Source organism: Eulemur rufifrons, chromosome 17 (genome assembly GCF_041146395.1).
Source record: "Eulemur rufifrons isolate Redbay chromosome 17, OSU_ERuf_1, whole genome shotgun sequence".
In the NCBI taxonomy this organism is placed as follows: Eukaryota; Metazoa; Chordata; class Mammalia; order Primates; family Lemuridae; genus Eulemur; species Eulemur rufifrons.
The window spans coordinates 58602078-58613851 of NC_090999.1; the positions used below are offsets into that span (position 1 = coordinate 58602078).

General features: G+C 34.9%; 1 pseudogene; it reads left to right on the forward strand.

The window, feature by feature from the left end:
* Nucleotides 1–9515: 9515 nt before the first annotated feature.
* Nucleotides 9516–10570, forward strand: LOC138398174 (L-lactate dehydrogenase B chain pseudogene; annotated as a pseudogene).
* Nucleotides 10571–11774: the final 1204 nt, after the last annotated feature.

Here is an 11774-nt window from a genome sequence, read left to right on the forward strand (position 1 = left end):
GAGAGATCCTCCTACCTCAGCCTCCTGAGTGGCTGGGATTACAAGTGTGCCACCCTGCCCAGCTAATTTTTCTATTTTTCTGTAGACATGGGGTCTCACTCTTACTCAGGTTGGTCTTGATCTCCTGGCCTCAAGTGATCCTTTCACCTCGGCCTCTCAAAGTGCTAGAATTATAGGCTTGAGTTATCATGTGCCACCCCTAAACTTAGTTTTTTAATCCAATCTGAGAATCTAATTTTTTTGGGTGGATTTAATCCATTTTCACTTTTATAAATTTGGTGCCAGAAAACAAATATATTCAAAGGGTAAAATTATCATTCAAGATTTATTATGAAATAAGAACATTTTTCAGAAAAAGAATTTACCACTTGCAGATCTTTCTTAAAATAACTGCTGAAGTATGTGGGATGCAAGAAGCAATGTCCATTAAAAAAAAAAAAAAGTGAACATGTGGATAAATCTGATTAAACACTAAAAAATAAATACTAATTTTGGGGTTTTTAAAAGCAAGAAGGACTTAAAATACAGTATAATCAAAGATAATGGGATTTTAAGCTTAAAATATTTCAAAGTACTCAAATTTGGAAAGAAATAGATAGAAATATAGGTGGAAGATCTGTGCTACAGAAATAGAGTTAGCAACTACTAATAAAGGAGAAGAAAATTACAGAAAAGTTTTTGCCTGAAGTATTTTTTCTAGTAGGACATGGAATCTAACTAATCCTAGGTAATATATCAAGGTAGGCTAATAACTCTAATGAAAGGAAGCAAAATGTACAATGGCGCTAATACAATAAAAGTTTATTTCTCTCACACATAAATGAACCAAGACAACTGTAGGTCAGTGAGTGGAGCTGGAAGGGATTCTGCCCTACACAATCATTCAGGGACCCAGTCTGAAGGATGTTTTTCCATCTTCCACAGATAAATTCCCAGGTCACTCTAAACAACAACATCCAGACAATAAAAAGGAAAAGAGCATGGTGTGCCTTTTTCTGTGAATAATATTAAGAGGCACATAATTATTGATGTCTCGAAGTGAACATACCAACATCATGTGTCCCCTGCTCAGATGCACTGAAAAAGGTACATCACTACTGTTACAGACTTGTCAAAAATGCCTAACCTGAATGTAATTGTGAGGAAACATCAAACACAAACTGAGGGACATTCTTCAAAATACCTCACTAGCACTCTTCAAAGGTGCCAAAGTCATGGAAGACAAGGAACTGAAAGTCAAGGAAAAACTGAGGAACTCTCGCAGATTGGAAGAGACCAAGGAGACACAACTAAATGCAGTATGTGATTCTGGGCCAGATAAAAACATTAGGGGGACAACTGATAAAATCTGAATAAATCTGTAGGTTAGTTAATAGTATTTTCTCAATATTAATTTTCTGATTCACAATTGCCCTGCAGTAAGATGTTAACATTTGAACTAGCTGGATGAAGTAAACATAGGAATTTTTTGTAATATTTTATAACTTTTTTACAATCCTGAATTTTTTTTCAAAATGAAAAGTTAACTAAATTAATTAATAAGCAAATAAAGTGCCATTCTGCTCACATGTAGATAAAAAGCTGTTACTAGAAATAGAAAAGATTGTGAAGCCCACTCAGTAGCTGCCACAACCCTTCTTGTTTTTCATTCTATACCTAAAGTATCATTAGATTGGCTATATATGAGTTAGTTTATAACTAGGGTACCCCCTACCCTTTTTGGGATATAGCTAACACCTCAGAGTATAAATGTTTAACCCATCTTCCTGCTATATCAGGCATCCAGATTGCAAATCTAACTTCTTTCATAGTTCTCTCAGCTATGCCTCCAGCGTTGGCTCATTAGTGTCTGGAGAGACAGAGAAGTCTAGTCTGGCTCCAGGCATTGACTACAGCAGAGTGGCATTCACAGCTCTGGTGAGTCATATCCAAAGCATGGAAGTTGGATGATACCCTGGCTCTCTCTAGTGCCTCAGGTTCCAAAGTGGTATTGTCTCTAGCAAATCTTGTCTGTTCCTCATCCAGAATTATATTCAGTAGAAAGAAATTTCAACTGAACTTCCCAGGGTCTTTTGAGTTGAAGGCCATGAAATAGTTGAAACAAGGGCTAGAATGGGTTTGTGCTTTTGAGCACAAAGTAATATAAGAGAAGATACAAGAAGCTTAGAGGTAAGGCAATAGTGAAAAAAAATGGGCTACAGAAAAAAAGTTGACAACTGTTCTCATTCATGAAGAGAGAAGGAAATCATAAGTATATTTTCTGGTGGGGCCCTTTGTCTAGGGCACTGAGTTAGTTTAGGTAGCCTGACTGCCTAACAGCTATAAGTTGACTCAGATGTATTAATACAATGGTTCAAACATAATGGAAATTTATTTCTCTCATACATAAGCAGACCAAGGCAGCTGAAGGTTTTCATGTGGCATTTGGTTTTTCTGCCCCACCACAGTCATCCAAGGATCCAGACTAAAGAAGATTTTGCCAACTTCCATACATGTTTGCCAAGAACACATTGGGCACCATCGTCCAACATGTGACAAAGGAAGGAGCATGTAGGATCCCATGGACCTCGTCTAAAAATGACACAGCACTTTCTCTAATATTCCATTGACTAGATTCCATCCTATGGACATACCTAACTGCAAAGAATGCTAGATCATTTTTAGTGGTTTGTCCAGAAATAAACTAGGTCTAGCAACAGTGGTTATGTCGTGCCAAAGACTTACATATACACATACTTCGTAAACAATAAAATTTTTGGTGTTTCTACCTAGACTCTAGGAAAATTTTTAGAGCATATACTTGAGAGTTTTGCTCTCTAGAAGACTAGGTATACTATGTGCTATGAATTATAGATGTGATATTGGGAGCACTTACTTTTTTCCTACTCTTCTTAAGGTATAAAATTTATTTTATGATAGATAGGGGAGGAAAACAGACTTGTATGGAACAACTGTAGCCCTTAAGAGGGTTGTTCTCTTTTAAGAGAAGAGCAGATCACCAGAGGGTGTTGGTGCTTGCATCAGCCTCCAAAAACTTGGTTCCTCTTCACTGCCTTTTTCAAAGTCATCTTTCCTTCCCTTCCCCAATTAACCTGGATGTTTATGGAAAGTATCTTTAGCATCATGAAATCAGTGTGAAGGATTCACTCCTGATGGGCCCATCAGATTCCCTTGTTTGTGGTTGTTTCTTTTGATTTCTTTCAGTTTGTACTAACAGAGACAAAGCAAAGGAATTTGTGCAAGGAAATGTCTATGAAACAATTTGAAACCCTTCACAACTTTTAGAAAGAAATTAAGGACAGAGATTTTTTTATAATGCTACCCCCAAAGCATTATTTTTATAAACTAAATACAGCATGCTGTAGTAAGAATACAGCCAAACTGTGGGCTATGTATATAAGATGCTAAATAGAAAGAAATTCAGTTCTTCAACTGGTAGCTGCTCTGTTCCATTCTTCAGTCCCAAAGTGTGTTGGATTCAGAATTAGAAGATTCAGTTTTAGTTCCTGTTTTGCTACTTAGCTACTGTGAATTTTGGCAAACTGATTTTTCTAAACGTATTTATTCATCTGTAAAATGGGGATAACTGCTTTGCCTCACAAAGGTGCTGTGAAGTAGAAATGAGAAGCAACATTCAACTGACAACTGTATAAATCACTGTACAGATTACATTTTTACATAATCACTAGTGGTCTTAGAGTGACAAAGATCCAACCCAGGGTGTTTTCTTATTTCTGACATTACCTCATGCTCTTGGCTATGGTTGTTGACCTTCAGGGCAGTGTGCCAGAGATACCTTTTTGTGTTTTTATTCCGTTCCTGGTTTCCTGCTAGGATTTTTTTTACTTCTGTTTTTTATGCAAAATTTCATTTTTTAGCAAATGCATTTCTGTTGATTGTGACTTTTATTTTTTACACAAAATATAAATCTACTTTACTAAATTTAAAAATCAATTCATTTCAAAATGATTAAATAATTTAAAAAGAACAGTAGGTTTCAAAAAATATTGCAAATATTCAATAGGTATTAGAAAAAAGAGGAAATCCATTGCTGCATCTTAATTATGAAAAAGTTATTTTTTGACAAAATTTTGCTAATATAAAGAGAAAACATAATGAAGGAAACAACTAAATTTCATCTTGTAATCTAAGGTAATGTGTAAAAATGTCTGTAAATCTGGTGACTTTTTTGTAGATAATGGAAAAATATGTGAAAAAACATTAAGTTTTCCATGCCCACTAATGTTCCTTTATTTTCAGATCACTGCTGCAGAATTATTGGTTTACTCAGACTTTCCCTAGGAAACAGTCACCATCTGCCTGATTAGTCTGTTTCCTTGGTATCCTGCCCATTCTAGCTATTTAAGTTTCTGCTCTATTTCAAGAAATGTACTCATTAGGGATGGTCACATCTGTGATCATTTCAAAAGAAGTATACAAATTCAAAAAACTTAGTAGCCTTGATATTTTAACTATAAATAGAAAAAGTCTCTTTTCAACTACCTTACTCTTAAATGCTGACAAAGGATGGCATGATCTTTAAGGTCCTTTTCCCCAATTCTGAAATTCTATGAATCTAAAATAAGAAAGAAGTGCTCAGTACAACTCAGAAATTTTCATTATGTACACATTTATAAGCATATACAGAAAAAATACCATCTGTTAAAACTAGTTAACTGAATACTAGCTGGGAATAAAAAATGTAAAACAGGTATATTAGCTTATTCTGATGACTGTTTGTATCTCGCTATCTCCTAAAGCTCTTGAAATGTTGAGATAATGCAAATAAACATTATAAACATTCTTCCCCTTAGACTCTCCAGAATGTATGCTACACATGAATTGGGATTTTTATCTGCCTTTTCACTAATGTGTCCTAAGGAACAGGAGACATAGTAAATATCTGGCTGTTTTAGGCAGAATTCTAAGATGGTCCTCCAAGATTCCCAGCCCCTGGTATATTCTTCCACTTATACAAACTAATTTAAGTATTGCTGTGAAGGGATTTTTATGGATTAGTGTCCCAAATTATTGACTTTAAGATAAGGAGGTCATCCTGATTAGGCCAGCCTGACCTAATCACACAAGCCTTTAAAAATTAAGTTTTCTCTACTGATTTCAGAAGAAGTCAGAGAGATGCATATTGACTTGTCTAGAAGAAAGCAACGACCAAATTGTGGACAAGGTTGTGTGGCAGGGAATGGTGGGAAAGCCTCTAGGAGCTAAGAACAGCCCTCAGCTGACAATCAGCAAGACATCAGGGGCCTCAGTCCTACAACCACAGGAACTGAATTCTGCCAACACTCTGATGAGCTTAGATGAAAACCTGAGCCCCAGATGAGAAGGGCAGCCCCACTCAACACTTTGATTTCAGCTGATGAGACCCTGAGCATAGTATTCATTTATCTTGTCCTTAGACTTCTGAACTATGAGTTAGTAAATTTGTGGGGTGTTTTGGGTGTTTTTTTTTTTTTTTTTTTTTGGAGATGAGGGCTTACTAATTTGCCTAGGCTGGGCTTGAACTCACGATCCTCCTGCTTCAGCCTCCTGAGTAGCTGTGACTACAAGCATTTTGCCACCATGACCAGCTTAATTTGTGTTGTTTTCAGTTTCTAAGTTTGTGATTTGTGATGCAGCAATAGAAAACTAATACACCATCCTGTAGTAGGCATTCAATAAATATTTGTGGAATGAATGAATCAATGATTGAATAAAATTTTGATGTGTTCCCTGGCAAAGGTAAGATAATTATCAAAAGGGAAAAGTATGAAACTGCACAGATAAATAGATTAGTAAATGAAACCAAAAGGGCACTACAGAACAGCCTCAGTGCCCGGATTGGCCCTCACAGTGTTCCTCTCTACACTGCCCTTAGCCCTCGGTTCAGTGTGTTGTGACAGCTGCTGACTCCAACAAGTGGTCACTATGATGGACTCTGAGGTGATTATATTTGGAGCTGTGTCCAGACAAGGCAGAATACTGTCCACAAAATTCTTATGACTTTAGAACTACATTTTTGATATTTTAAATAATTACACATCTTGCATTATTCATATACATTCATATGTCATCTTTAAATAGAATAGGAATAGTAAAACTAAAATATTGATAATACAAGGAAAAGAAATGTGTAAATATATATTGATATATATTTCCATTATTTTACATTTAAATGAGAGAATTGTAGAGTAAATTAGTTCATAAACCTACCTCATATCTATTTTGTATGGAGGTGGAACATAACTTATCTTTTTAGTTCATGAAACATGATTTATTTCATTTTGAATAGCTATACTATTAAATTTACAGTTGGAATTGCAATTAACACTTTGGAATTTTACCCTATCTTCCTTTCAAATATGGTATATAAAATTGGAAAAGATTCAAATAAATATACAATCCATGTTCTCAGAAATCAGTACTGCAAAGTTTCAGAAAGCCACTGAGAAAAGTTTGACTATAAATTGTTAGAAAGACATTGGTGCTGGGTATCTTGATGTAACATAGAAAATAAAGTTATAGGATCTAGGAAGAACACTTAATAAGATGATGTGTAGTGCTTTTTAAATGCTTTGGTTTCTATAGTATATAGAAGATGCCTGATGGTCTTAGCAGTATTTATTTATACACCATTGCTTTTCAAGAAGCATTTGAGGTGACTTAAGATAAGTCATTCACAAAGTAAAGTTGAATAAACACAAATAAAAAAATTAAAATGATGAAAAAGAAAGCCAAACTGTTAATTTTAATGTCTAATACATTTATTATAATTGAGCATTAAATTTGCTTCTGGCCAAATATGCTGTCAGGGAGGAGATTTACTATTTAAACACTATTAAACAACAGTTGTCAGTGGTCTCACAAGTTCCCTTTGATTTGGCTTCTTATTTAAAAAAAAAAAATTGTTGACATATCACCCTTGAAAGACATATTTTGGTCAACTTTATATGTAGCTATTAGGAAAAGAAGTCAAGGAAGAACATGTTATGAAAGTGCCAAAATAGTACAATGAAAATTTTATTAAAACACCAAAGCAAAAAGAATTGTTAAACAATATTCTGCTGGGGTATGGTTTACCTAGTCTTGCCCATGCTAAGTGCCTGATTATCTTAATTGAATTATTTAACTATAGTGATATCTGGCTGAGTTATTTAAACTATAATTTTTTTATAAATAAAAAAGGAGTTGTTAAGGATTTGTGAAGCCATGTGGAATGCTAATATATTCCGTGAAATAGTAAGCAGGAGTGTTTTGAGTATAACCTGAGCTAGTATTCAGTCTACCATTATGCTCTATCTAATTTACATCTGTTCTGATTGGTGGTTGTTTGTGCATTACTGGTTTATTAAAATATTGACTATAAATATGGGTGTGGTGGTATGTGCCTTTAGTCCCAGCTACTTGGGAGCCTAAGGCAGAAGGATCACCTGAAATCAGGAGTTTAAGGCTACAATGCACTATGATCGCACCTATGAAAGCCACTGCACTATATAGCCTGGGCAACATAGCAAGTCTGCATCTCTAAAAAAATTTTTTTAAATTGACCGTAATGCCTGTATGTTAGTATCTTCAAATTAAGTTTGGTCTAAAGAGGTGGGTTATGAAAATAATATGGTATGTATGAAAGCGCTTTAAAAATAGTTAAAAAACACCATATAAAACAGGATATTATTAGTATTACACTTAATACTCATAAGCATTGCATTTATGTTCTCCCATAGTACCAACAAACTCACTTACCATGCACACTGAGGGAATCTGGAACTAAACTATCCTAAATCAAAGAGACCCTGAAACAAAACTAAAACAAGCTGTTTAGTATTAGAACACAGTAGACATAAAGGCAAGAAATATTGCTGGAGACAAAGAGGGGAATTTATAGCAATACAATTAATCCACCAGGAAAATATCATAATTGAAGCCTGTATGCACTCAATAATATAGCTTTAAAATATATAAAACAAAAACTGACAAAGCTCAAAGAAGAAATATATACAGTATGATAAAACATTTTGATAAACCTCTCTCAAGAGACAATAAAAAGAGCAGACAAAATATCACTGTGAGTATAGAAAAATCTAAACAACACAATTAACAAACTTCAACTACCCAGCATAGACAGAACACTTCATTCAATGACATCAAAATACAAATTCTTTTTAAGTACCTGTACAATAAATAAAAAAGTATAAGGATCAGAAATAAATGAAACTGCTGCTATTTGCAGGTAATATGACTGCATACATAGAATATTCAAAGCACTACATATCAAAATCAATGCTAGATGAATTATAGAGCTAAATGTGAAAAGTATATGATAAAGATTCTAAAAGAAAACATGGAGCATATCTTCCTGTCTTTGAAGTAGGGAAAGGTTCCTTAAATTGGATACAAAACATGCAAAACTAAAAGGGAAAAAAAGATAAAATGACCTATAAAGTTTAACTTTTCTCTTTATCAAAAGACATCACTGAGAAAGTAAAAATGCAAGGTGTATGGTGGGAAAAAATATTTTCTGGTTATATATTTAGCAAATAATTCATATCTAGAATACATAAAGAACTCATACAAATAAAAAATGGCTGATAATCCAAAAGATAAATGAGCAAAAGACTTGAAAAAGCACTTCACAAAAGAGTATATCCAAATAGCTTAATAAACCTATAAACAAGGTGAGACAACTTAATTATTTGTTAGACTATTGCGAATTAAAACCACAGAGACATCACTCTGTATTACCAGCACTGTTAAAATTAAAAAGAGACAATATCAAGTGCTAGAGAAGATGTGGTAGAATGGAAACTCATGTTTGCTGTTGAGAGTGTAAATTAGAAAGCTGTTTGGTAGCACGTACTACAGCTGAATGTGCATACCATAAGTTCAAGGAATTTCACCCCTAAGTATATATCCAACAAAAATGTATGCATATACATGTTCAACAAGGGACATGGGTAAAAATGTTTACAGCAGCACTATTTGTAATAGACACTGGAAAGCCAAATGTTCATCTATAGTGGAATAGAGCTGTTCACAGGTTCTAGAGCCTTCCTACCATTTCCTGTGATGTGGCCCTTCTCCACAACATGACAGTTCTTCAAGACCAGCAAGAGAATGGTTTCCTGCAGTAGGCTTAGATGGAGTCATATGTTATTATAACATAACCTAATTGAGGGAGTAAGTATCCCATCATATTCATCGTCCTGCCCATGAGGAGATTCTACAGGGCATGAACACCAGGGAGTGAGGATTTGGGGGTCATTTTAGAATCCTGTTTACCATAGCTGCTCATTAGTCATATATAACTGCCCAACATAAAAAATATATTACAATAATTTAAAAATTCACTCTGTTATGACTTGAAGAGTAGAAAGAAATATAAAAGATACATTTAAAGATGGAGGAAGAGGAGACACTGTGATGGCTCAGTGTTGAAAAATAACAGAGTTTAAAAAATGTAAATGTGGTCTTCGCACAACTATTACAGCAGACTCCAGAGCCTTCTCTCTCCTGTCACAATGGCAACTCTTAAGGAAAAACTCATTGCACCAGTTGCAGAAGAAGAGGCAGGAGTCCCAAACAATAAGATCACTGTAGTGGGCATTGGACAAGTTGGTATGGCATGTGTTATCAGCATTCTGGGAAAGTCTCTGGCTGATGAACTTGCTCTTGTGGATGTTTTGGAAGATAAGCTTAAAGGAGAAATGATGGATCTGCAGCATGGGAACTTATTTCTTCAGACATCCAAAATTGTGGCAGATAAAGATCACTCTGTGACTGCCAATTCTAAGATTGTGGTAGTAACTGCAGGCGTCCATCAGCAAGAGGGGGAGAGTCGTCTCAATCTGGTGCAGAGAAATGTTAATGTCTTCAAGTTCATTATTCCCCAGATCGTCAAGTACAGTCCTGATTGCATCATAATTGTGGTTTCCAACCCAGTGAACATTCTTACATATGTTACCTGGAAACTAAGCAGATTACCCAAGCACCATGTGATTGAAAGTGGGTGTAATCTGGATTCTGCTAGATTTCACTATCTCATGGCTGAAAAACTTGGCATTCATCCCAGCAGCTGCCATCGATGAATTTTGGGAGAACATGGCAACTCAAGCGTGGCTGTGTGGAGTGGAGTGAATGTGGCAGGTGTTTCTCTCCAGGAATTGAATCCAGAAATGGGAACAGACAATGATAGTGAAAATTGGAAAGAAGTCCATAAAATGGTGGTTGAGAGTGCCTATGAGGTTATCAAGCTAAAAGGATATATCAATTGGGCCATTGGATTAAGTGTAGCTGATCTTATTGAATCCATGCTAAAAAAAATCTATCCAGGATTCATCTGGTATCAACAATGGTGAAGGATGGCATTGAGAATGAAGTCTTCCTGGGCCTCCCATGTATCCTCAACACTCAGGTATTAACCAGTGTTATCAACCAGAAGATAAAGGATGATGAGGTTGCTCAGCTCAAGAAAAGTGCAGATACCCTGTGGGACATCCAGAAGGACCTGACAGAACTGTGACTGCTGAGCTCTAGGCTGTAGAAATTCAAAAACTACAATGTGATTAACCCTGAGCCTTTAGTTTTCATCCATGTACATGGATCATAGTTTGCTTTTATCTTCCTAAATAAATGAATTTGGGCTCAAAGAATCAAAGCCCATACTTGATTTAATGCTAGCAATATGAGCCCTTGAACAAATAAAATTAACTCTATCATAAAAAAACAAAACAAAAAAAAAATAAAAAATGTAAATGTAAAATATATAAATTTAACATTATCATGCTAAAGTATAATATATAATTTTTATTATGGTTAGAACACTTAACATGAGATCTACCCTTGTGACAAATTTTTAGGTGCACAATACAGTATTGTTAATTATAGGCACAATGTTGTACAGCAGATCTCTAAAAATTACTCATCTTGTATACCTAAAACTTTATACCTGTTGAACAATATACAATTTCAAAGTAAAAGAAACTCATTTAGATTATCAAGCTTTTGATTTTTTATCCTAAAAAAATAGTTCATCATAAGAGAAATAACCCATTCAAGAATGTTACTGAATTTTTCTAATATTTTACAAAAAGGGTAGCTCTAGAAATCATTTGTAAAACAATATGAAGCATTATCTTGTAACTAACACACCTGTGAAACATAAATCATCATTGAACTTGTTTAGTAACTACAAGGATGTACATAAATTATAGAATTTAAATTGTATTAAACATTTCTAAAATGAAATGCAACATTTTCCCCCTGATACTACTGTTTCTTCCTGATTTGTTTATTTTTATTCATGACATCATCCACCTCCCGGTGACTAATAATAGAAACCTTAGCGTCATCGTCCATGCCCTTCCCTATTTTATGCCCATAACAAATGCAATCACTAAGCTATCTTTCCCCTCATTCATTAAATAAATATTTACCAAGAGCTTCCTGCCTTAAGGCATCATGCCAGGCATTGAAACTGCCACAATGTATAAGTCATGACTCCAGCTTCAAGAATCTCATGGTATAGTAGAGTGATTTTACAATGTTTCCCTTCATTTCCATTCTTACTATACCTGCTTTGTATCAAAAGCCTCTTAATGAGTTGTCTTGCCTCACATTTAATTCATTCTGTATATTGCTGAGGGACCATTTGTTCAGTGGTGCCTCTATTAGGCACTAGCCTAAATGCTAGGAGTACAGCAGTGAAAAAGACAGCCAAAGCCCCTACCCTAAGGGAGCATATGTTCTAGAGTGTTCTAGTGCAAGAAGGAAGATAAATA